This window comes from Lathyrus oleraceus, chromosome 6, assembly GCF_024323335.1.
Source record: "Lathyrus oleraceus cultivar Zhongwan6 chromosome 6, CAAS_Psat_ZW6_1.0, whole genome shotgun sequence".
Taxonomy (NCBI): Eukaryota; Viridiplantae; Streptophyta; class Magnoliopsida; order Fabales; family Fabaceae; genus Lathyrus; species Lathyrus oleraceus.
In genome coordinates this window covers 62,280,694-62,305,426 of record NC_066584.1, presented here as the reverse complement: position 1 = coordinate 62,305,426, position 24,733 = coordinate 62,280,694, and the positions used below count along the sequence as shown (strand labels likewise).

The window sequence follows — 24,733 nt, the reverse complement described above, 5'->3', positions numbered from 1 at the left end:
AGTTCTGGGTAGAAAAATGTTTGTTTGTTGGTCGATTTTAGCGAAAGCTACTTTGTGTCAAATCGACGAAAACATTGTTGGACTACCCAAAACAGGTGGAGAAACATTGCCTTGCGTTGTTTTGAAACAAAGTACCTTTCGTTTGTGAAAAGGTTTAAGAGATCAATCGCACGGCGGCGAGAAAAAGAAATTGATTGGTTTGGTGTACTTTGAGTGATGGCGAGAACTTCGATGAGCGAGATATGCATCTCGAATCCTAGCCTCAGGAGTGCACGGTATACACCATGTTCTATTTCCATCTTTATTGAAAAAGTATTAAGGTAGGAATTAGGTATTTTGAAGTTTGAAAGACGAGTACTTGGGACTTACAAGCTCTTACAGCTTGGGTCTAATATTCGGGACTACGTCTGGACATTCCACCCAGGCAGTCTGTTTCTTTCCAATATTGCTAAGAAAATGATTCGAATATTTACGAATGTTTTGGAGGGAAGACGAATATTTATGGCTTGCAAGCTCTTACAGCTTGAGCCTAATATTCGGGATTACGACTGGATATTCCATCCAGGTAATCTTTTTCTTCCAACTTTATTAAGGAAAAGATTTGAATATTTGGAATGTTAAAGAGAAGACGAATATTTATGGCTTGCAAGCTCTTACAGCTTGAGCCTAATATTCGGGATTACGACTGGACATTCCATCCAGGTAATCTTTTTCTTCCAACTTTATTAAGAAAATGGTTTAGATACTCATAACTATTTTGGAGAGAAGACGAATATTTATGGCTTGCAAGCTCTTACAGCTTGAGCCTAATATTCGGGATTACGACTAGACATTCCATCCAGGTAATCTTTTTCTTCACGTTTTATTTAGAAAATGATTTGAATATTAAATTAAAACAATTAAAGTACCGAGGTTTGAAATTATTGAAAGTTAAGTTGATGTTGCTTAAGAGCTCATTGTAAGAAGGCCCAAGAGTAAGCCATGTGAGGTTGATGGCGATGCTTAAAAGCAATCGACTTACAAGGGTATGGAAATGGGCTCGACATTGAATAGAGAATCAGGTGATATTTATCATTATTATTTTTTGAATGGTTTTTCTTTTCGTCAAGGAAAATGAGATGATTCATCATGATTGTAACATGCCTCACACATAAAATCAATAATTTGTACAAATGAATGGACAAGCACAAATATAATAATTCTCATCAATCCCAAAAAAATAAATAATTGCCTAAATAATATTAAAAAAATAAAATAAAAATAAAAATAAATAAAATAAATGATAAGAGAAACATGTTAATTGATTAAATAAGAAGACTATATAATTAAATATGAGTTATTAATAATAATAATATTAAAGATTTATTTGTTAAATAAAACTTCATCAAAAATCAAATAAAATTTGGATTTTTTTATTAAAAGAAGGAAAAGAAGAAACAAATTTGCTAATATAACCCCAAAAAAAACTTCACAAATTAGAGGGTCTTGAAGGCCCACGAGGCCCATTAGGGCAGAATCCAGGCGGGTCAACCAAACCCCACCCTGATCCAAAATTCTCCCCAGCAATCTTCAGGAGCACGTGGGGAAAAGGAAAGCTACAGTTAAACGGTCACATGGGGACCGAAAAGCCATTAGTGCAGAGGGAGAAAAACTAGGTAGCCAGCCTTGGGCAGCGGAAAAGGCGCCGCTTACAGTGGCCTTAACTCGCCTAAAATAAAATGAAAATGAACAAATGAGATGTTACATTTCCATCTTTAACTTTCTCTCCTCACTCTGAAACACTCGCTCAAAACCTCTCTGTCAAAAAGCTATTCTCCTCACACGACAAATACAAAGAACACTCACCAAATCCTGAACCCTAATCACCGATGTTAAACTTCCGATATCAAACGAAATAAAGACAATCATCTTGCCACAGAATAAATGAAGCAAAGAAAAGAGGAACCATACACATGTTTATGAATCTGAAAGTGAGACGACGAAAAGGAGAGAAATGTACCGGATTGGTAAGTTTTGGGAGGAAGTCAATAGGATGAGTGCTTCTCGAACCCTCTCCTGTTCTTCGCAGTCACAGCTCCCTTGGTTATCGCGACGTTTGTGGTGTTTGCGAGGAAACGGTTTTGATGGAGCTCAAAGCGTGTTCAGAAATTCACAATGATTCATAGCGGCTTCGTAACAGAAACTTGGTATGAGTCTCCTCCGTCGACTCAACTCCGAAGCGTGCTCGTTCGCCTGCTTGGCCCTTGTCTCAGCTTCGTCCAAATGTCGGCGAGATGAAGCTCTAGGTTTCTCTCCACAGCGAGCCGCCTCCAGGTTCTTTAGCCTCTGTCTCGTTTTTGAGTCTCTAGGGTTTCTTTCTTTTCTTTTTGAAAAGTAGCCGCTCCCTTCTCCAGGGTTTATGTGAATAGTGGATGCTTTTTATACAGGACCTCTCTCTTTCCTCTGCTGCGTTTTCTGCTGTGTAGTGGAGCCTTCGTACGGAGGATGCTTGGAGATTTTGTCTTCATCCTAGCTTGGTGGTCCTCTGCTTCTTCCCATCCAAATCCATTTACTGTTGGTAAATAAGTAAACCCTTTGTGAATTTTCTTCATGAACTCAAACAGATTTGAATATGTGTTTTAACGGATTATACTAATTTGTGTCTTGTTGTTAACTCGGGGTAAACCGTCTCTTTTCGCAGGGCTTTGGTGCGATTCGTTCGGAGGCAAAATGTTGTGGCATTGACTCTGTGTATTGCGTTGCTCTTGATGACGGTTTAGGTTATGTTGCAGTGAAAACAATAAGGGGGAGTAGCAGAAAGTTAGACCAGGAGCTTGTGGATTCATTTCTTGCAGAAGTTGAAATACTAAGAAAAATTCGGCATAACAACATTATGAAGTTGATGTGTTGTATCTCAAGTGATGATTTGCTACTACTTGCATATGAGTATCATGAACATCAGAGTCTTGATAGGTGGCTGCACAAAAAGAATAAGACATCGGTTGCGTCCAGTACGGTTCATCATGACATCATTGATTGGCCGAAGAGATTGCATATAGCCATTGGAGCTGCACAAGGTTTATGCTACCTGTATAACGATTGCTCGCCACCTATTATTCACCGAGACGTGAAAGCAAGTAACATTCTTTTGGATTCACAATTCAACGCAAAAGTTGCTGATTTTGGTCTCGCCAAGATACTGATCAAGCCAGAAGAACTTGCCACCATGTCAGCCGTGGCTGGCACATTTGGATATATTGCTCCAGGTAAAAAAAACAGTTTCAAATTCCCGTTTTCTCATAAAATTCGACTATCTTAAGTTATTAGATCTCAATGTTTATTTCGTGCATGAATTGCAGAATATGCTCAATCAATTAGAGTCAATGAGAAGATGGATGTTTACAGCTTTGGAGCGGTTCTATTGGAACTGACAACTGGAAAAGAAGTTAATCCTGGATACGAATACTCGTCGCTTGCAGAATAGGTGCGGCGCCATATTCAGATAGGAACTGATATAGAAGAGCTTCTGGACAAAGATGCAGTGAAACCAAGTAACACAACATCTTCAAATTCGGGATTATGTGCACTTCAACACTTCCAGCTAGTAGACCATCAATGAAGGAAGTCTTGAAGATTTTGATCGGTTGCAGAGATCCGCAAGCCAATGCGGAGAAGATTGTTGGTATCTATGATGATGCTCCACTTCTTAAGAATTCGAAATGGGAAAAGCAGGTGGAATATTCAGAATAACAGTTAAGAAGTTTGCATTAAGTTCCTCTAGAGTTAGGAAGTGTACTTTAGAATATAAGTAACCTTTGATAATGTGATAAAATACATGCACATTGGTAACAAACCAGGAAATTGAGCTTTTGACTGACAGTTATAGCTCCATGTTTCCTCTTTTAAAGTGCACCATTCACTTTAAACTTCAAAGAAGATAAATCCAAAGCTTTGAAAACGTTACCTATCTGATAATAAACCTCTTTGACATGTTTTGAATATGAATCACTTGAAAAACATTCTATGTTGGAAATGATACAGGTTTGGTTTCACGGTGCACCGACTAATGAACAGACTGTTTTACAAGGTTAGTATTGATCTGAGTTTTGATTTGCTTCAATGGTGTGAGTCCCTAATGTATCGATGCGTGTTTCCAGTTCTGTTGCCTTATGCTAGCATTAGCCTTGACTCGGTTTGTTTCCATGGCTCGAAACACTTATGGTTGGACCAAGTTTCAATGGCTTCGGTATAACTCTTTACACATGTTCAATGCATTGCTCATGGATGACATAGTTAACATGTGGATGATGTCTTAGAGTCTTGTTTGAATGCATGATAGATTTACATATTTGGTTGGTCCTTTGCAGATCACGCACACATGGAAAGAGTTAGCATGGAGGCTCTCACTTGCAATTGCTGGAGAATTAAACAACTGCTTTTGAAACAGGGACCAATGACGGATGTACGTCGGTGTTTGAATGGGTCTCATCCTTTTTTTTTGTTATTCTTCTGTAAAAAAATGATCAATAGTATTTGGAACTCTAAACTCAGCATCTTTTCATCTTCAACAGTCTGAATCTTGTCTCTTTCAAACACAACTTTTCTGTTTCTGTATAATAACAGCAACTTCATTAATAGGTATAATATAGAATTTGTTGTATTCCTGCACAAAAAAATATGCCCATGTTTTTTCCAAGCAATGTTTCCAGCCTGTCCCTAAATTGCAAAATTTGAAGCCTAGCCAAACGAACATCCCATACATGACTAGAATCATCATCATCTACTTCTGAGAATCTATGATGGTCAGTGATGCGTGGACCATAAGCCAACAAAGCCTTCACAGCATCTTCTGTTGGTCCAGCTCTTTGAACACATTCAGAAAGTACAATTTTTTTTTATCCTTTATATTTGCCAAAAAATATATTACTTTCATTTACTCCATGGCTAGAATTCAACCACTGTGACTTCAACACTTCATCCTTATCCAATCCATGCACTACGCCAAAAATGACTTTTAACAGCGCATCTTAGACAGCGCTTTTAAAAGAAAGCGCTGTCTAAGGTTAAAATTAAAATAAAACACGGAAAATGTTCCAAGAAAATAATGAAAGCGCTGTCTAAGGGGGGGTCTTAGACAGCGCTTTCTAAAAGTGTTGTCTAAGACCCCCCCTTAGACAGCGCTTTTAGAAAGCGCTTTTAAATATAGACCTTAGTCAGCGCTTTTGATAAAGCGCTGTCTAAAGTCTTTAAATTAAAAAAAAAAATTAAAACCAAAAGCGCTGTCTAAGGGGGGGTTTAGAAAGCGCTTTTGGAAAGCGCTGTCTAAGGCATACCTTAGAAAGCGCTTTCCACAAAAGCGCTGTCTAAGGTCTAATTAAAATAAAATTTCAGACCACAAAAGCGCTTTCGTTCTCTGTTCTTTTGTTTTCCCTCTTCTTCACTCACGTCACAAACTTCCGCCATTTCCTCTTCCCCTCAATCTCCATCAGCCATAACCTTCTTCTCAACTCACACAACATCACGCAGACACTCCAAAACACGACATCCCCATATCACCCTATTTTCCTTCAACTTCCGAAAACCCTATTTTCCGCCTTCGAGGGTCCCTCCGCCGTCACCCAAACAATCGACCGCCGCACTCGCCTCTCACCTCCGAACCTCCGCCGTCACCCAAACAATACGGTACGTTCTGCTCTAATGCTCTTCCTCTTCTTCCATCTTTTGAAGTTGAATACGGTACGTTCTGCTCTGATGCTAACATAATGCTAACTTGTTAGATGTTAGTCAATATGGTTAAATAATTAGCTTGGCTTAGAATAGAGTTAGTTTAGTTATGCTTATGATGTTATCACAGTCGATTTCCATTGTCAATAACAATAAGAAAAATTAATGAACTCAGTGGGATTTCTGTCATAGAATGAAGTTAGAATGTTGGAGTGTTCTTGGATTTGTCAATGATGCTAACTGAGCTATTGTGTTAGTTAGCTAGCTTACTAGTTATGCAATGCCACAAGAAAAATTAATGAACTCAGTGGGATTTCTGTCATAGAATGAAGTTAGAATGTTGGAGTGTTCTTGGATTTGTCAATGATGCTTGTTTGACTTTGGCTTGAACTGAAATGTTGGTGTTAAAAATGTGCTTGTTTGATTGTAATGCCATGAGTTCAAATAACTTGGATTGTTACTGCAATAGTTTCTTTCTTTTATACTTGTTGCACTTGTATGTTTTGCCTATGTTAATTGCTCTGCTTGAATGGACCCGTTGTTGTTTATTATAGCCTTGTATGTGTGCAATTAGATCCATGGCTGAACGTATGTGTATGGGTTGGTGTTAGCATATGGCTGCCCTGTTTGAATCTACACTCAATGCTTGTGGTTTGTCCATTGCCCTGTTGCAATCTTGATCAAATTTTTACTATCCACCACAACTGCCATTGTTAAGATGATTAATAGGGGAGATCACATGTTTTTTTTTCTATATATAAGGTACTCATTTTTAAGATGCATCTTTCTATTTACAATAAATTTTGAGAAAATTATGAACTTTGAGAAAGGTAGAATTTTCAGTTAATTAAAAATAACAAAAAAAATACTTAAGAAAACATACATAAGTTTTGATTTAGATTAGTAGGTTATATAACTAAGAAAAAACAACATTAGTTCAAAAATAATAACAAGTTGTTATTGATAAATAAATTACCTAGATTTTGTGACTCATAAGTGGAGGTAAGATTGTCAAAAGCATCTGGCAACACAATATCGACACATTAAATTTCTAAGCTTAATGCATATATAATTTTGTTCAGAAATAAAATACACTCAAATAAAATAGTATGTGAGTTGTGAAGTGAACCAAAAGGTGGAATATATAATAAGGTGAAGTTAAAGATATATTGATAAAGTTGTTGAGATATTTACTATTTTTATTTAAGTGTATTTGCAAGCCAGCATTAGTGAAGCCACAATATAAAAGAAGAAGAAAAAAACAAAGAAAAGATGACGAAACTGTACAATTCTATGTAGGTGGAGAGTTAGATATGCATGTAGGAAAATAACAGAAGTGTGAGTATCATTGAAGTTAGAGGAATCCAATGTTTAAAATGATTGAACATTCATTCTAAAGGAACTCTAATATAGTTATAGGTATACTTATAGGTATATTGTAATAGAAAAAGTTTGATTCTTGTAATATAAAAAATGAAAGTGATGAGGTAATTAAAGTTGGTATATTGGCGTATCGGATACGTTATTGAAGTTTATATTAACATTGGTTATGTATAGGTTTTTGAAGTTTAAAATGAATTGAACTTTATAATTGTTAGGATATTCAAAGATACTACCTTAGTTATGTATTTTCGTCTGGATTAATTGTTTACTTTAATAAGTAGGAAAACCATGGATAAAACATGGATCTGTGCCGATCGAATGACCAAAGAGTACGAGAGTGGGGTTGCGGAATTCGTTAAGTATGCTGTTCAACACGCTGAAAACCCCAGACGAATGCATTGTCCTTGCTTGCGTTGTTGTTATATTGGTAAGGTTGACGCACATGGATTGAAATCGCATTTGCTGAGGCATGGAATTGATCAAAGTTATCAGTGTTGGATATTTCATGGTGAGAAAATTAACGAGAATGTTGAATCGAGTGGAAAAAGTAATACGACCTATGCTTCATACGACAAAGACACGGAAACATACGATTGTGATCGAGTTGAAGAGATTGTAGAAGCACTGGAAGAAGATCTTCATGATTGTCCTGAAATGTTTGAGAGGATGGTAAGCGATGCAGAGAAACCGTTGTACAAAGGTTGCACTAAATTCTCAAGACTTTCTGCGGTATTAAAGTTGTACAACTTAAAGGCGGGCAATGGATGGTCGGATAAAAGTTTCACAGAGTTGTTGGCCCTTATGAGAGAAATGCTACCGGATGATAATGTTCTTCCTAATCGAACCTATGAGGCAAAAAAATGTTGTGCTCTATTGGCATGAGCTATGATAAGATACATGCTTGTCCTAACGATTGCATTTTGTTTCGTAACGAATATACAATGTTAACTGAGTGCCCTAAATGCGGTTTGTCTCGATATAAGAAAAGATTATCTCCCGCAAAAGTCTTATGGTATTTTCCGATAATTCCGAGATTTAGGCGCATGTTTCGTAGTGAAACCGATGCAAGACATCTTACTTGGCATGCAGATGAAAGAATTATTGATGGAATGTATCGGCATCCGGCTGATTCACCACAGTGGTCGAAGATTGATAATGATTATCCTGAGTTTGGATCAGAAGCAAGAAACCTTCGATTGGCATTATCTACTGATGGAATGAACCCACATGGTCTTCAAAGTATCTCACATACCACATGGCCTGTGATTCTTATGATTTATAACCTACCTCCGTGGCTATGTATGAAGCGTAAGTACATGATGTTATCTATGTTAATCTCTGGGCCTAAACAACCAGGGAATGACATAGACGTATACTTGACACCTCTGATCGAAGATTTAAAGATTTTGTGGGAGAACGGTGTGGAGGTTTATGATGGATATAGGAAAGAAAGTTTCAATTTGAGGGCGATGTTGTTTGGCACAATTAATGATTTTCCAGCATACGGGAATCTATCTGGGTATAGCATTAAAGGTCAACGTGCGTGTCCTGTTTGTGAAGACGGAACCGATACGATTCGATTGGAACTTTGCCAGAAGAATGTGTTTCTCGGTCATCGTAGATTCTTACATTCTAAACATCACTACCGTGGGTGGAGAAAAGCATTCAATGGAGACACCGAACATCGTAGAGCTCCACCCGCATTGTCAGGTGAACAAGTTTTTGAAAAGGTGAAAGATGTGCGTACTGAGTTTGGCAAGCCTTTTGCACATAAGATTGTGAAAGGTGGGTGGAAGAAAAGGTCGATATTTTTTGAATTGCCATATTGGAAGTCTTTGTACGTGAGACATTTTCTCGATGTTATGCATATTGAAAAAAACGTATTTGAAAGTGTTATCGGTACATTACTCAATATAAAAGGCAAGTCTAAGGATGGCCTTAAAGCAAGGGAGGACATGTTAAAAATGGGAATGAGAACTGAATTAGCACCCGTGAAGAAAGGAAGACGAACATATCTACCACCTGCTGCTTTTACTTTATCTAGAAAGGAGAAAAAAAAATTGTGTAAGTCTCTGAGTGAAGTTAAGGTTCCAGAAGGATACTCATCTGATATCAGAAGACTTGTTTCTATGAAAGACCTCAAGTTGAAGAATTTGAAGACACATGATTGCCATGTTATAATGGAACATTTTCTACCGATAGGTATACGTTCTATTTTGCCAGAAAAAGTAAGAAGTGCCATAACTAAATTGTGTTTTTTCTTTAGGTCAATTTGTAGTAAGGTGATCGATCCCGAGATCTTACCAACACTACAAAAAGAGATTGTAATTACCTTGTGTGAGCTTGAAATGTATTTTCCTCCGTCTTTTTTTGACATAATGGTTCATTTAGTTGTTCATCTTGTGAAAGAGACACAGTTGTGTGGACCAGCTTATATGAGATGGATGTACCCTGCTGAACGGTATATGAAAATATTAAAAGGGTACGTGAAATCCCGAAGTCGACCAGAGGGTTGTATTGTTGAACGATACATTGTTGAAGAAGCTGTTGAGTTTTGTACTGAATATTTGTCTAACGTTCAATCGATTGGACTCCCCAGAGCTCAGATTTTCGACAAAATGGAAGGTAAAAAATTAATTGGGAATAAAATTGTGACAATATCAAGGGATGAACGGGATCAAGTTCATTTGTATGTTCTGCACAATAATAATGAGGTTGAGCCATATGTTGAAATGCACAAGGATGTACTCCGAAGGTTAAATCCGAACAGAAATGAAAATTGGATAGTTATAGAGCACAATCAAAGTTTCATACAATGGTTGAAGGATCATATTTATTTGAAGCGCTCTTCAGATCCTTCTTCGGTAACAGAAATGTTGAGATGTTTGGCATATGGTCCAAGTTTGCATGTGTTTTCTCATAGCGCATATTCAATTAATGGATACACATTTTATACCAAAGAACAAGATGATAAGAGTACTATGCAAAATAGTGGTGTCACCGTGCTAGCTGAAGCAATGCATATATCAAGTATGAAGGACTTAAACCCCAAATATGCAAATTTGTCATATTTTGGAGTTATTGAGCACATTTGGGTATTTGATTACGAGAAGTTTCAGATTCCCATCTTTGGTTGCAAGTGGGTGAATAGTAGTGGCATACGAATGGATAAGTCTGGATTTTTGCAAGTTGATCTTACTAGGGTGGGGTACAAAGATGAACCTTTTATTCTAGCATCTCAAGTTAAACAAGTGTTCTATGTGAATGACCCGAAGAGTACAAAATGGTCTATAGTGCTTTTTTCTAACAAAGTGACTGATGATAGCGGTGTCGATCAATGTGATATTGATGTTGAGAATGAGTCATGCATTAGACGGAATGAGTTGAATAGAAATGATGAAGTTGAGGATCTTATACCGGATGAGTCATATATAAGAAACGATCATAATGAGGGAATTTGGATCAATTCATCCGTACGCATTGCTAAGAAACAAGTGATTAATATTCCAACAAAGAAAAGAAAGAGATGTTAGTGACTTAGGTAAATTATCCATGGTTTCTTTATTTTTTTTTTCAATTGTTTTGATTATAAGTTATATGTGATAATGCATGATTTCATTATATTTTTGTTTTCAATTGCTTTGATTATAAGTTATATCTGATAATGCATGATTTCTTTATTTTTTTTGTTTTCAATTGCTTTGATTATAAGTTATATTTGATATTTGATGGTTTCCTTGGTTTATTACAGGTTAGACATGGCTGATGACCAACATGAGGAAGTTAGTAAAAAAGTATCCGCGGAAGAAGAAATTCGAAGAGGCATCACAGTAATGAGGAGGGTGGTCCAAGGAAGATCTCGAGGCATCATACTAGATGTCTGTTGGAACAACCAGGGACAGCTTATAGAACCTAATGGGCATACCTTAACTAGTTTTATCGGTGCACTAGTAAGGAATGAAATTCCCATTACATGTGATGATTGGAGAAACAAAGAGCTGAATGAGTCCAAAGAAAAAATTTGGAGTGAGATAAAGGTACAATCATTTGGCCCTTAATTACACGGTATCAATTATGTTTTTTCAATTACCAATACTAACTATCAATCTGTATGTTTTTCTTAGCGATGTTTTAACATCGAAGAAGAAAGAAGAGGTTTTTGTATGAAATTAGCCGGAAAGCTTCTAAGAGGGTTTCGGACATTTTTATCATCCAAGTTCCTTAAGGATGCGGATGGTAATTTTGTGGATGCGGAGCTTCCTAAAAAATATGAAAGTTTGATATCGGCTGAAGAATGGGAAGCTTTCAAATCCAAAAGACAAGACCCGGTTTTTCAAAGAATAAGTGCTACAAATCGGGAAAGAGCATCAAGTCCCGCATATCCGTACCGAAAAGGACGTGTCGGATATGGACGCTTAGAACAATCCATGGTAAGTATTTATAAATTGCGATAACAAATTTGTTCATCATATATTAGTTTTATCTGATCAAATTGTATGACTTAATGTGTAGCTGCAGAAGGAGGAAAGTTCAGAAACATCTCTTCCTGCACATGTTTTGTGGAAGGAAGCCCGTGTGGGCAAATCTGGAGTTCCTCAAGAAGAAGTTTTACACGTATACCAGAAATGTGTAAGTATAACATTTTTTCATTAATTAAATAACATTTTTATACACAAATATTTGACAAGTATACGGTATTCATCTGATTTTTCAGGAGGAGCTATCTCAGTCTTTATCTCCCGATGATACTAAGGGCATACTTAGTCGGGCATTGGATGTCCCTGAGTATTCTGGTCGGGTGAGGGGTAAGGGATTTGGAGTCACTCCGACCTCCCTGAGTATTAAAAAGGAAAGGCTCCTAGTAATCGGGAGCTTCATGCAAGATTGGAAGCCATGCAAGCTGAGCTTGATGCATTGAGGAGAGAAAGAGAGGCTAGCGCCTCAACAGTATACAGAGATGCTTCGGACAAAAACAGTATCAACTGTACCTTTCAGCCGAACATTCCAGAGGTAATTACATATAATTGTCTTAAATTGAACTATTTGCTTAAATTATGTATTTGACATATATACACATTAACGATTTCTTGTTATTATTGGTTTTAGGGCATTTCCCATTGTCAGCTGTATTTGTCGTCACCATACTATCGGATGGTTGGCAAGGGAAAAGTGCATAACGTTAGCGGAGTATTACTCCACACTAGAGAGCTCCCTGCTGGATGTTTGAAGGTATCAGTTGATATTGCAGTTGAGCCGAATGCATCATTACCATATCCTAGCGACGATTCGGATGCAACAACGGTGCACGAAGCAGTAGGTTCGTTTGTTGCATGGCCGACAAACCTCATATGCGTAGGATATGAGGTATGCTTAAAACTTATGTTAGCTTTAATGTGTATATTCAAAGTTTAAAATTTATGCTTAAAATTTTACTTACATATTTTCCTTGGTTATGTTAAATAGACTCCCACAAAATCCAAATCAAAAGATAATGCGATTCCACGGCATACCGAGTCCACGGTTTCAAGAAAAGAGGTAATATACAATTATATGACATATATTCATGGAAGTTGTTACATTCTTAATTTGATCTAACTATTTATATGACGTGTAGCTTCAAGAAAATGAGGTTAGCAATGCCTCCGCACAACAAAAAAAGGAGGTTAGCAACGCCTCCGCACGGGTAAAAAGTTCTGGTGCTAAGAAGACCGTAGCTAGGAAAAAACCTACCACCAAGTATAGGTTGTGCCTCAGGACATTTCTAGAGATGACCGATATACCGACCGGAGGTGTTCGGAATGTACATATGGAGGTAGGGATTTTCGGCTTTGATTACGACCAAATGATTGGTAATGAAGACTTCATGCAAGTTTTTGGTCATGAAGAAATCGGCGTCAACGTTGTCAATACATATATTAGGTAAATCCGGTCTACTTTGTTTTATTAATTAAACAACTTATGTTAATGATGTTTACTTTATGTTAATCCGGTTTACTTTATGTTTCAAAAGAGGTGTTAATGATGTTTTTATATTAGGTTTTTGTATGACAAATTGATGCGCCCCAATGGTTTGGACCAGTCATTCGGATTCTTAGCACCCGCGACCGTCAACTTAGGTTTAATCTTAAATAGACCGGATACCGTGACGGAGTACGTTCTTCGGATCCTCATGGACAATAAAGATGCGGAGAAGTTGTTTTTTATACCGTTTAATACCGGGTTAGCATTTCATTCTAAATTCATCTATTATAATTATTTTCCAAGTTACCATCTAACATTTGCCTAATCATTACAGTGGACATTGGTTGTTGCTCGCAATCAATCCTATCCGAGAAATTGTGTATTATCTTGACTCGTTAGGAAATGATTGGACAACATACCCGGATATGAAGGTCCTAATTGACACGTAAGTGAGAATGTTCAAAATTTTTCTTAGTTTATGTGAATTGTTCTAATTGCTTCATTTTTATTTTATTAGCGTCCTACAAGCTTTTCGGGCCCAACGAGTTATCCAAACCTCAAGGAGGGGCGCCAACTCCATTACATGGATTAAAGTGGCGGTATATTTTTAATTACCACATTTTTTATTATATTAGTGATGACACTTGATAAAACTTAGGATTTATAATCCATATTTTTTTTTTCATATGTAGTGTCCTCGACAACGTAATCAAATAGATTGCGGGTATTTCATGTTGAGGTTTATGCGAGATACTCTTGCTTTGGGCCGATTAATGATTCCCACCGATGTATGTATTTCTAACTTATGAGTTATTTTTATATTTACACATATCTCATATAATTAAATAGTTGGAATTAATTCAAAATATGTTATATTATTATGTAGTACTTTGAGGAATTCAAGTGTGCATTTTATACAAAGGATCAAGTGGACGAAATCAAAGAGGAGTGGTGTCAATTCATGTTAGAGCTCAATGTTTTTTCATAAATTTGTGTAATTAATGTGTACATTTGTAGTATATGTAATGACTTGTAAATGTGTACATAAATTTGTATATATTTTGATACATTTAAGGCAAAATTGGTTTGAATTGGTATATATATATATTTGTTAGCCAAAAATTGGTAGAAAAAAGGCCAAAATGGCATGTATAAAATGTGATAATTGTCTGTCAAAATCTGGTTGAAAACAGGTAGAAATTCTGGTTTATAAACCTGGAAAAAATGTGGTTTAAAACAAAAGCTTCAAAAATTTTCGTATACCTTAGACAGCGCTTCTGTAAAAAGCGCTGTCTAAGGGGGGGATTAGAAAGCGCTTTAGGCAAAAGCGCTGTCTAAGGGGGGGGGGGGCTTAGACAGCGCTTTCTGAAAAGCGCTGTCTAAGGTATACCTAAAAAAATTAAAATAGGAGGGTCTTAGAAAGCGCTTTAGGCAAAAGCGCTGTCTAAGGGTGGGGGCTTAGACAGCGCTTTTTGAAAAGCGCTGTCTAAGGTATACCTAAAAAAATTAAAATAGGAGGGTCTTAGAAAGCGCTTTTGGCCAAAGCGCTGTCTAAGGGGGGGGGGGGGCTTAGACAGCGCTTTTAAGATTTAAAAAAGCGCTGTCTAAACCTTTAGCAGCGGAGGTTTAGACAGCGCTTTAAAGCGCTGTCTAAGGCTAAAAAAAGCGCTGTCTAAGGTCTTGTTTGTTGTAGTGATGTCTGGCAGCAAAGTCCAGAGCAGCTTGACAACTTCTCTTCCTAATCAGTAAACTATACATTTCAGGGATAGATTTCTTTGAAAATGAAACAAGGAACCAGAGCAACTTAAAAATGTGAAACTGTTGTGTGACCCTGTGAGTCTGGTCGTGCTTGAGCGGATGGACTTCCCTGATCCTGTGATTAAGATTGCAATTGAACCAAAAACTAAAGCTGATATTGACAAGATGGCAACTGGTTTAGTCAAGCTTGCACAGGAAGGCCCTTCTTTCCACTTCTCCCGTGATGAAGAGATAAATCAGATAGTCATTGAAGGAATGAGAGAATTGCATAAGTGAGGTATGTGCATCTAGAAATCGCATCACCGCAACAACATTGTCTTCGTTTGCCGGCAGTCCTGAATTCTTTAGTGACTCCAATATTTCACTTTTCTTCAATGTCCCTGACTTGGTTAAACACAAGGAAGTGTATGCACGAAGAATTGTTGGCTCCTTTTGTTCCATGAATAATAAGAATTGCTTCCAGCCAAAAGACCTAGAAAATAAGTGACCTCTAGTACGGCTCATGAATTCTTTAGCATATCTCCGTGGAAGCTTTCTTTTTCCTATGGGAAACATTGTCCCAAGTTGCTTGTAGATACATTAGTGAATGTATCAACTTCCACATCTATTGTAACAACTCCAAACATGTATATGTGATGCGAATGAAAGAAAAATATTTCTTTCTATTTTAGAACTTCCATGTACTCGTGTGATGACACTCTAGGATTATGAAATAATCACATGACTATGATTAAATGCTGTGAGGACATCCTTGGACATAAATGAAATGATTGTAACATGAATGAATAAAAGATCTTTCAATATGAAGTGAAGAGTTTAAACGTGAAATGGTCATGAGGAGAAATGCAAATGATTGATTGATGGAAAAAAAACTTTCAAGGCCAAAATCGGGGTATGACAGTTGCCCCTATTTAAACATCCTCCACCAGAGGAAAAATGAAACAACATTTTTCATCGGATCGCAGTGGGGGATGGTTAAATACCATGGAGACCCAGATTTTGAACCTGAAAAATGAAAATGTTATGATATGATATGCATGGATGCAGGACTCTTTATTTTTTTGATTTTATCTGTTAGGGATACGGAGATGCTACTAGACAGACCAGTCTGTGGGGAAAGCTGATGGTCCACAGGGAGACAGACAAATGGTAACAATCAAACTCGATGGGAAAACAAACATGCTGGAGAATCAGACACACACTAGAGAGTACTCAAAGTGAAATTCGATGAACGACACTTAGAATACAAGAGATTTCGGCAGTAAGTTCACACATGACTTACTAAACCCGAATAAGAAAAATTTCTACAACAGGTTCATACACGACCTGATAACACTGAAATAATCATAGAGAAATTTTTTTCAAAACAGGTTCGTACATGACCTGGTAATACTGGAATGAAAGCTCAACAACATGTTCATACATGACCTGACAATGTTGGGGAATATCAAGAATTTCTGACAGCAAGTTCGAACATGACCTAACAAACTCAGAAAAATAAAAAAGAGTGTATCAACAAGTTCATACATGACTTGATGACAAACTTGAACATTTTGAGAAAATTTCCACAACAAGTTCATACATGACTTGCCGACACTGGAATAAAAGGTTCAGCCACAGGTTCATACATGACCTGGTAATACTGGAATAAAGGCTCAACAACAACGGGTTCATACATGACCTGACAATGCTGGAACATTTTGAGAAAATTTCCACAACAAGTTCATACATGACTTGACAACATTGGAAAGATTCTTCAAAAACAGGTTCAGACATGACCTGAGAATATTGGAATAAAAGCTCAACAGCAACAGTTTCATACATGACCTGATAAAACAGGAACATTCAAAGAATTTTCAACAACAGGTTCATACATGACCTGACAACACTTGGAAAAAAAATCAAAGGGAGTTTTACCAATAGGTTCATACATGACCTGAGAATATTGGAAAACATACAAAGCAAGTTTCATTAATAGGTTCATACATGACCTGACATCCCTTGGAGAAAAAAAAATCAAAGGGAGTTTTATCAATAGGTTCATACATGACCTGAGAATATTGGAAAACATACAAAGGAACATCATTGGAGTTTTCTAACATGAAGAACCTCCAAACTTCTGGAAATTCCTCAAGATGATAAGTCATACATGACTTTCACGGAACCATTAGGAAAGATAGGGTAATTAAACTTTCTATACGTGCCAACAACAATTGGACTTTTAACCGTAAGTAATGGACTGCAACCAACTTTTAACAGAGTTTGCCAACGACAATTGGACTTTGAAAATGACTGCGAAAACCGGGTGTTGTGAAATTCTGGCGTAGTCAGAATTCAGATGTTCTACTCCAAGTCATGACATCTGATCCAACATTGTAGCTAATACAGCAAGACAATTAACAGATTAAAGACCCTGTATTGACGCACTCTTTCACAGATGTCACGACATCTCCTTCTAAGTCACCCTAGAGGGAAGGAACCCCTAGTCCTGTGCATCTGGTATACAAACTCAGCAAAGTTCAATCATAGCACTCACTTCTGTTGTTTTCCTACATAGTTATCAGCACGATGTCTTAATATTGGTTTGGACATCATCTGTTACATTATTCCAGTATGCTTGCCTTTTACTTGTATTTCCTGAAATAAGGTTGAATACATTAATCTAATTACCACTTATTAGATTGCTAACAAATAGGCTATTTGTTAGGTTCATTAATTGTAGGGTAGTAGTTGGTTTCCTGGATTTTAGCTCAGCTGTTGGATTCCTAAAGAATAGCCTGAGAAAAATGCTGTAACAGAAAACTAATCATCCTACACTTTAGCACATGCTGTCAGGAATGAATGTCACAACATTCAGTTTGACAGTCAGAACATATACAACATGCTGATTCTGTTATGTTCCTGAAGAAACCAGACTGTGCTAAAATTGTTGTACTGTAAAAGACCAATCAGTCTCTAATTCAGTATCAGCATACACGAACACTGTCTAGACATCCAGTTTGACAGTTTCACAATGATCCTTTGGCCAGGTCTGTTTTCCACTTGAAAACCATACTTAAATATATACTGAACTGAAGCATAAAAGCCAACTTGCCTATTATTCAGTATATGCTGTCAAAGATGAATGTCACAACATTCTGATTGACATACAACCAGAAGACTATGTATCAGGTCTGTTATTATCTTGGTAGGCAGACTGAAATACACGCTTAGTTATGGCATACATGATTAAAACATATGCAGAAGGAAAACAAACACAGGAAATTGTTAACCCAGTTCAGTCCAACATGACCTACGTCTGAGGGCTACCAAGCTAGGATGAAGATCCACTATTAGCAGTATTAATTCAGAGTTAAACTCCCCCGTTTACAACTCTTCACTTAATCCCTACCCAATGCAATCTATACCTAGGAACTCCTAGATAGAAACCTCCAGTTTCCATTCCTATCACTACAACTACAATGTAATGTTAAACCAACTTGAACTTGCTTCACAGCTTCATTCAAGAACATAATCACTCTTGCCTACAGGCTTTGAGTTACAAATACACTCAGCTTTTACCACTGAGAAACACATGGTAACCTTCCCACAGATTGGGAGGTTTACCTCACACACACCCCTAAATTTTCATTCTAAGAGGCTTACAAAAACTAGGTTACAATATGCTATTTATAACCTAATCACCCAACTGGATTTGGGCCTTCAGAAATCGCAGCAAACTTGTTCTTTGCTGTTACAAATACAACAGAAAATTTATGCTACAAACAAGATCTTCAATCCTAAAATCTCTCCATATATATCTCCTTATTTTGAGCCTATATATATTTTGATTGAGTCTTTAAGACCTCCACATGGGAGTTAGGATATTCACCAAATATCCTTACTAATCCCAGAATATATACTGAATTAATTAATTCAGTTTTCTACACATGTACGATGTCACAGGCATGATGTCGTGACATCGTACATGACATGTTGGTCCAGATGTAGAACTTCTTCAACCCAACATATTAAAACAACAGAGATGATTACATTATTTGTTTTACAAAATTAATGCCAATCCTAAGGTATTAACAATCTCCCCCTTTGGCAAATTTTAGCTAAAACAAATAAACATTACACTGGACAAAACATCCCATTATGGGTATGCTCTTCATCTCTGTCATTGACTCCACCACCACAAACACCAAAGTTGGTGTACATGAGGAAGTAGAGGTACAAGAATCAGTTGTACCAGAACCCTTCCCCTCAACAGGAGAGCTTCCTGAAGAATATGTAATGCTGAGTACATAGACAATGTAACTCAGATCACAAGGCACAACTGTCTTCTTAACTCAGATCACAAGACACAAGTGGTATACCCAGTTGGTGGATTTTGTGCCTGTGCCAGCTTCTGTTTGCTACCACAACCACAGTTAGCTTGCTTCTGCTACATTCTTAACCTCAGGACTATATTTCTCTCCCCCTTTTTAGCTAAACATTTGTAAAGGAACCCCTCACAAAACCAGATCCAGGCGCAGTTTGCCCAAACCTTCACATACCCCATGATTCAGAGGGAATGGAGTGTTTCTCTTGTGAGAAGAAGAGGGCTATTACATCCTTTAAATAGTCCAGCCCGTGCTTAGGAATTAACGGTAGCAATAAATGCTTGGTCAAGATTCATTAATATTTGCTGAGAAATAGTCAGAGAATCACCAACAAAATCTCAGACTATCTTTGAATACCTTTTATAGCTCTTGACTGTTTCTTTTCCAAAACAGCAGTTCTAGTGCATGGAGACTATTCCATATATGCAGTCAGACACGTTGCACGCGATGTCTTAACATTCCACGAGGCTTTTCTCTGCATTCTGCCAGTATTCAGCATTTCCTAAGACATCTGGCACTAATAAAGCCAAAGTCACAAACACCAGTAGATGGTTACTCCCCCTGTACCACACAACTGTGACCATCAGGCTTATCAGAATTAGACACACCACATCCATAATTCCTAATGACTTTAAGATTCAGAAGGAACTAACAGCAATGTCCAGGGCAATGTCATGACATCAGGTCAGACATTCTTCTGCTCACTCTGCCTTGACTTACACCACATCATCCTAACAAGGTGCCATACTCAGTTATCTGAGGCCACATAGACCACAAGCTTGATGAGTACTTGTAGCACAAAGACAGAACTCCCCCTGTCATGAACAACCCACTCTCCTCTTGAAACTTGGAGATCACACATGAACATATCCAACATCCCAAAGTTGGACCTTCACATACTTCCTGATTCAAAGAGAACCCAGACCACTTGATGAATGGAAAACATAAGACGCATCTTCATGTCTTCAAGAGCACACCCTCTGTTCAACCCTCATGGCTGAACACATCCACACTCTGTGTCAATATCTCTTCTAACCAGAACAGAAAACCACTTCACAAAATGTTCTAACATTAGTTAGGACATCCTCACAACATAACAAGGCACACCATCTGATAATTTTCAGATATCACTGAGTCACCAGCTCAGTCCAAAAGAGCCAGACACAAATTGGGACACATACATTCTCATCCCATTACAAGAGATAATCTTCCATATATAGCTTAGAACTCCTACCACGAGCTCCAAGAGATGAATAGAGAGACATCTCCTTTTGTCCTCAACTTACTACTTTTCTGCTCAAAAGTAATTTGTCTCAGACTTTCCTCAAGAATAATCAGCTTCCATATGTTGATTATCTTGATCCTTCGAACTCACTTCTGAGATAGACCAAATGTCACTGGTTGATTACCTCTTTCATGAATCCTCATATGAAAAAGTCAAATGCCACTTTTTGACCTCTCCAAGTTTATCAGACTTCTCCCAAAGATATTCTGACCTTCCAAGTGAGATTTGAACTTCAAGCCTTTTGAAGTGTCCAATCTACAACCCTGTAGACCCTTCTATCTCAAGTTGATGTGCCACTTCACCAACTAAGAATCTGATGTTGAACCAATATGTCACAACATTGTGTTTTGACATCCAGCTGTTGAATTCAGCTCCTTCTTCTGCCACTTGAAAGAACTTCCTCCCTTCACAGAGCAAGAGTTCAATGTTCTCATAGACTTGATTGTGGAACCAAGTTTGAGTAAACAACCTCCATCCTGCAGGTTTGCAGTTAAGTCATCCAAGTTCACACCTTGATGAATCCCTGCTTCTTCTCCAAAGACATCAGACACTCTGGTGCATGAGTCTTCAGAAGGACCAGTTAGCAACTAACCCTTCAGCTGTACCAAGGATTCTGCTTCCTAAAGCAAGACTGTTTCCATGATGTTAAGAAAGCTGCCACTTGTTCTTAACTTCATAGTGTGCATTAGCCAATGCACTTCCTTACTTAGATCAGAGATGAACTGATTCAAGTAACCACCATCAAAACTATGATGTCTTCTTCTTCTTGTACACACCAAGGCTGAACGTGTTTTTTGCCAGGAAACCTTTTCAGAGATCATATGCTTTTGCTGCCATCAAAGAGATAGATCATAAACCAATGTACTATCCTTCCTGTGATTCTGCACAGGGTCTTGAAGAAGAGATGTTCCAACATCTTTAAGAACATCAGTTATCTTGAGCTCCAAGGATAATCAATCAAATACTTGTACTTGGCACAAGTTGACATTGATCTTAAATCCTTTCCCAAAATTCCTTTCAGATACTTCCACCATAAGACTACTTTGAAAATACTCTTCTAGTGTCAACATCTTCTGCTTGCAAGCATTTCAACAGTGTTGAAAATCTTCTCAGATTAAATTCACCCTTAGGAATGAGAGAGATGAATTCTTCCTTGCAAATGTGTCACACAACCACCAGAACCCATGTGACACAGGTCAACAGCCAACCAGACCCTAGGCTGACCAAATGTGAGGAGGTTAACCAAAACTCCCCCTCAAATTAACAATCATGGAAATGTCACACCAATATCCATGCATTGTACAGACATGTCTCAACATGACATACTCCATCCCTACCAATGGCAACTAACTCTATGAGTTATACCTAAGCATACTCCAATCACATCAATCAGACTTTAGCTGACCATAAGTACTAAAGGAACACCAGTCAATAATAGACATGCATTGCCAGAGCATACTACATCAACCAACCTATGAATCTTCATATTCTCACTCCTTGAAAGAACTGCCACTTCTGATCGTGGTGCTTGAATAACAAGATTCATGGTCTCAATCCTCTTAAATGAAGTATCAGTCAGGTTACCCCATTGTTGACCTCTAACATCCAGAGGACTTGTCTTCCAACACACCATAGTACTCCAGAGAACAGCTATCCAGCCCTGATCAATCTACAGGAGTAGGACAAGCAGCAGGAAATTGCGCAATGTCACATCTCAGCCAACTCCACTTCTAGAGACCAGAGCTCTACATGTGACCTTCTTGAGCATACACACAGTTGACCCTACCCTTGTCAACTTAGCACACACAGATGTCTCCTCTTCCAGGTCAGGAGTAGGTTCCAAACAAGGTCTCCCTTTGTTTGACACCTAAAAACATCTGCTCTTCAACCAGTAGCTGCATACTTGTTGAACAACATGTTCTAACATCACATAGGACATTAGTTCCACCTCCTTGGAACAAACTTTCCTTGAAATTCTTCAAGGTCTTCATATACATTACCCAAAAGAGTAAAAGAATCATGATTAGTTGATTCTTACCATCCTGAAGTGAGAGCGTCATGATGAGTGGACTTGAGGAGACTCGAGTATCTTTGACATCTTCAATAGATTATGATGAAATCTTGAATACAGCAGCCTTTCATCCACATGAGGGGAAACTACATCAGAGTTTGAGTTTTGCCAGGTATTATTCAGCGGAAATCATAATACAACTCAACCTATGAACCCGCACTTCACCAGATCAGCCTCCAAGACCATACCAAGTTTGAATGTGATTCAATACTGGCACAGTTGTCCCACACAAAGGCCAATTGCCAACCTCCAGAGACAGGTACACACCATTCCTGTCATGAACAGTCCATCCACCTACTTCAAGGGACCATTCAGGGAAATTACAGAACCTTCCACAGGTTCCAACATAACTTCTTACAAGATACCAGAAAGTATCACCCATGGATCTCATCCAGACACAGACAGGAAGCCTGCTCTGATACCATTTGAAATTCTGGCGTAGTCAGAATTCATATGTTCTACTCCAAGTCATGACATCTGATCCAACATTGTAGCTAATACAGCAAGACAGTTAACAGTTAAAGACCTTGTATTGACGCACTCTTTCACAGATGTCACGACATCTCCTTCTAAGTCACCCTAGAGGGAAGGAACCCCTAGTCCTGTGCATCTGGTATACAAACTCAGCAAAGTTCAATCATAACACTCACTTCTGTTGTTTTCCTACACAGTTATCAGCACGATGTCTTAATATTGGTTTGGACATCATCTGTTACATTATTCCAGTATGCTTGCCTTTTACTTGTATTTCCTGAAATAAGGTTGAATACATTAATCTAATTACCACTTATTAGATTGCTAACAAATAGGCTATTTGTTAGGTTCATTAATTGTAGGGTAGTAGTTGGTTTCTTGGATTTTAGCTCAGCTGTTGGATTCCTAAAGAATAGTCTGAGAAAAATGCTGTAACAGAAAACTAATCATCCTACACTTTAGCACATGCTGTCAGGAATGAATGTCACAACATTCAGTTTGATAGTCAGAACATATACAGCATGCTGATTCTGTTATGTTCCTGAAGAAACCAGACTGTGCTAAAATTGTTGTACTGTAAAAGACCAATCAGTCTCTAATTCAGTATCAGCATACATGAACACTGTCTAGACATCCAGTTTGACAGTTTCACAATGATCCTTTGGCCAGGTCTGTTTTCCACTTGAAAACCATACTTAAATATATACTGAACTGAAGCATAAAAGCCAACTTGCCTATTATTCAGTATATGTTGTCAAAGATGAATGTCACAACATTCTGATTGACATACAACCAGAAGACTATGTATCAGGTCTGTTATTATCTTGGTAGGCAGACTGAAATACACGCTTAGTTATGGCATACAGGATTAAAACATATGCAGAAGGAAAACAAACACAGGAAATTGTTAACCCAGTTCAGTCCAACATGACCTACGTCTGGGGGCTACCAAGCCAGGAAGAAGATCCACTATTAGTAGTATTAATTCAAAGTTAAACTCCCCCGTTTACAACTCTTCACTTAATCCCTACCCAATGCAATCTATACCTAGGAACTCCTAGATAGAAACCTCCAGTTTCCATTCCTATCAGTACAACTACAATGTAATGTTAAACCAACTTGAACTTGCTTCACAACTTCATTCAAGAACATAATCACTCTTGCCTACAGGCTTTGAGTTACAAATACACTCAGCTTTTACCACTGAGAAACACATGGTAACCTTCCCACAGATTGGGAGGTTTACCTCACACACACCCCTAAATTTTCATTCTAAGAGGCTTACAAAAACTAGGTTACAATATGCTATTTATAACCTAATCACCCAACTGGATTTGGGCCTTCAGAAATCACAGCAAACTTGTTCTTTGTTGTTACAAATACAGCAGAAAATTTCTGCTACAAACAAGGTCTTCAATCCTAAAATCTCTCCATATATATCTCCTTATTTTGAGCCTATATATATTTTGATTGAGTCTTTAAGACCTCCACATGGGAGTTAGGATATTCACCAAATATCCTTACTAATCCCAAAATATATACTGAATTAATTAATTCAGTTTTCTACACATGTACGATGTCACAGGCATGATGTCGTGACATCGTACATGACATGTTGGTCCAGATGTTGAACTTCTTCAACCCAACATATTAAAACAACAGAGATGATTACATTATTTGTTTTACAAAATTAATGCCAATCTTAAGGTATTAACATGTTGGTTTAAGGGC

At 37.7% G+C, this 24,733-nt stretch overlaps 1 long non-coding RNA gene across 3 annotated transcripts; it reads left to right on the top strand.

Moving 5' to 3' along the window:
- The first annotated feature begins 1,655 nt into the window (after nt 1-1,655).
- LOC127092877 (uncharacterized) lies at nt 1,656-4,577 on the top strand. Of its 3 annotated transcripts, XR_007792322.1 has the most exons (7): nt 1,656-2,313; nt 2,427-2,557; nt 2,681-3,245; nt 3,339-3,711; nt 4,021-4,066; nt 4,137-4,225; nt 4,347-4,577. It is a non-coding gene; the product is annotated as an uncharacterized LOC127092877 (long non-coding RNA). The 3 variants fall into 3 exon arrangements; XR_007792320.1 differs by having other exon boundaries at nt 3,339-4,066; XR_007792321.1 differs by lacking the exon at nt 4,137-4,225 and having other exon boundaries at nt 3,339-4,066.
- Nucleotides 4,578-24,733: the final 20,156 nt, after the last annotated feature.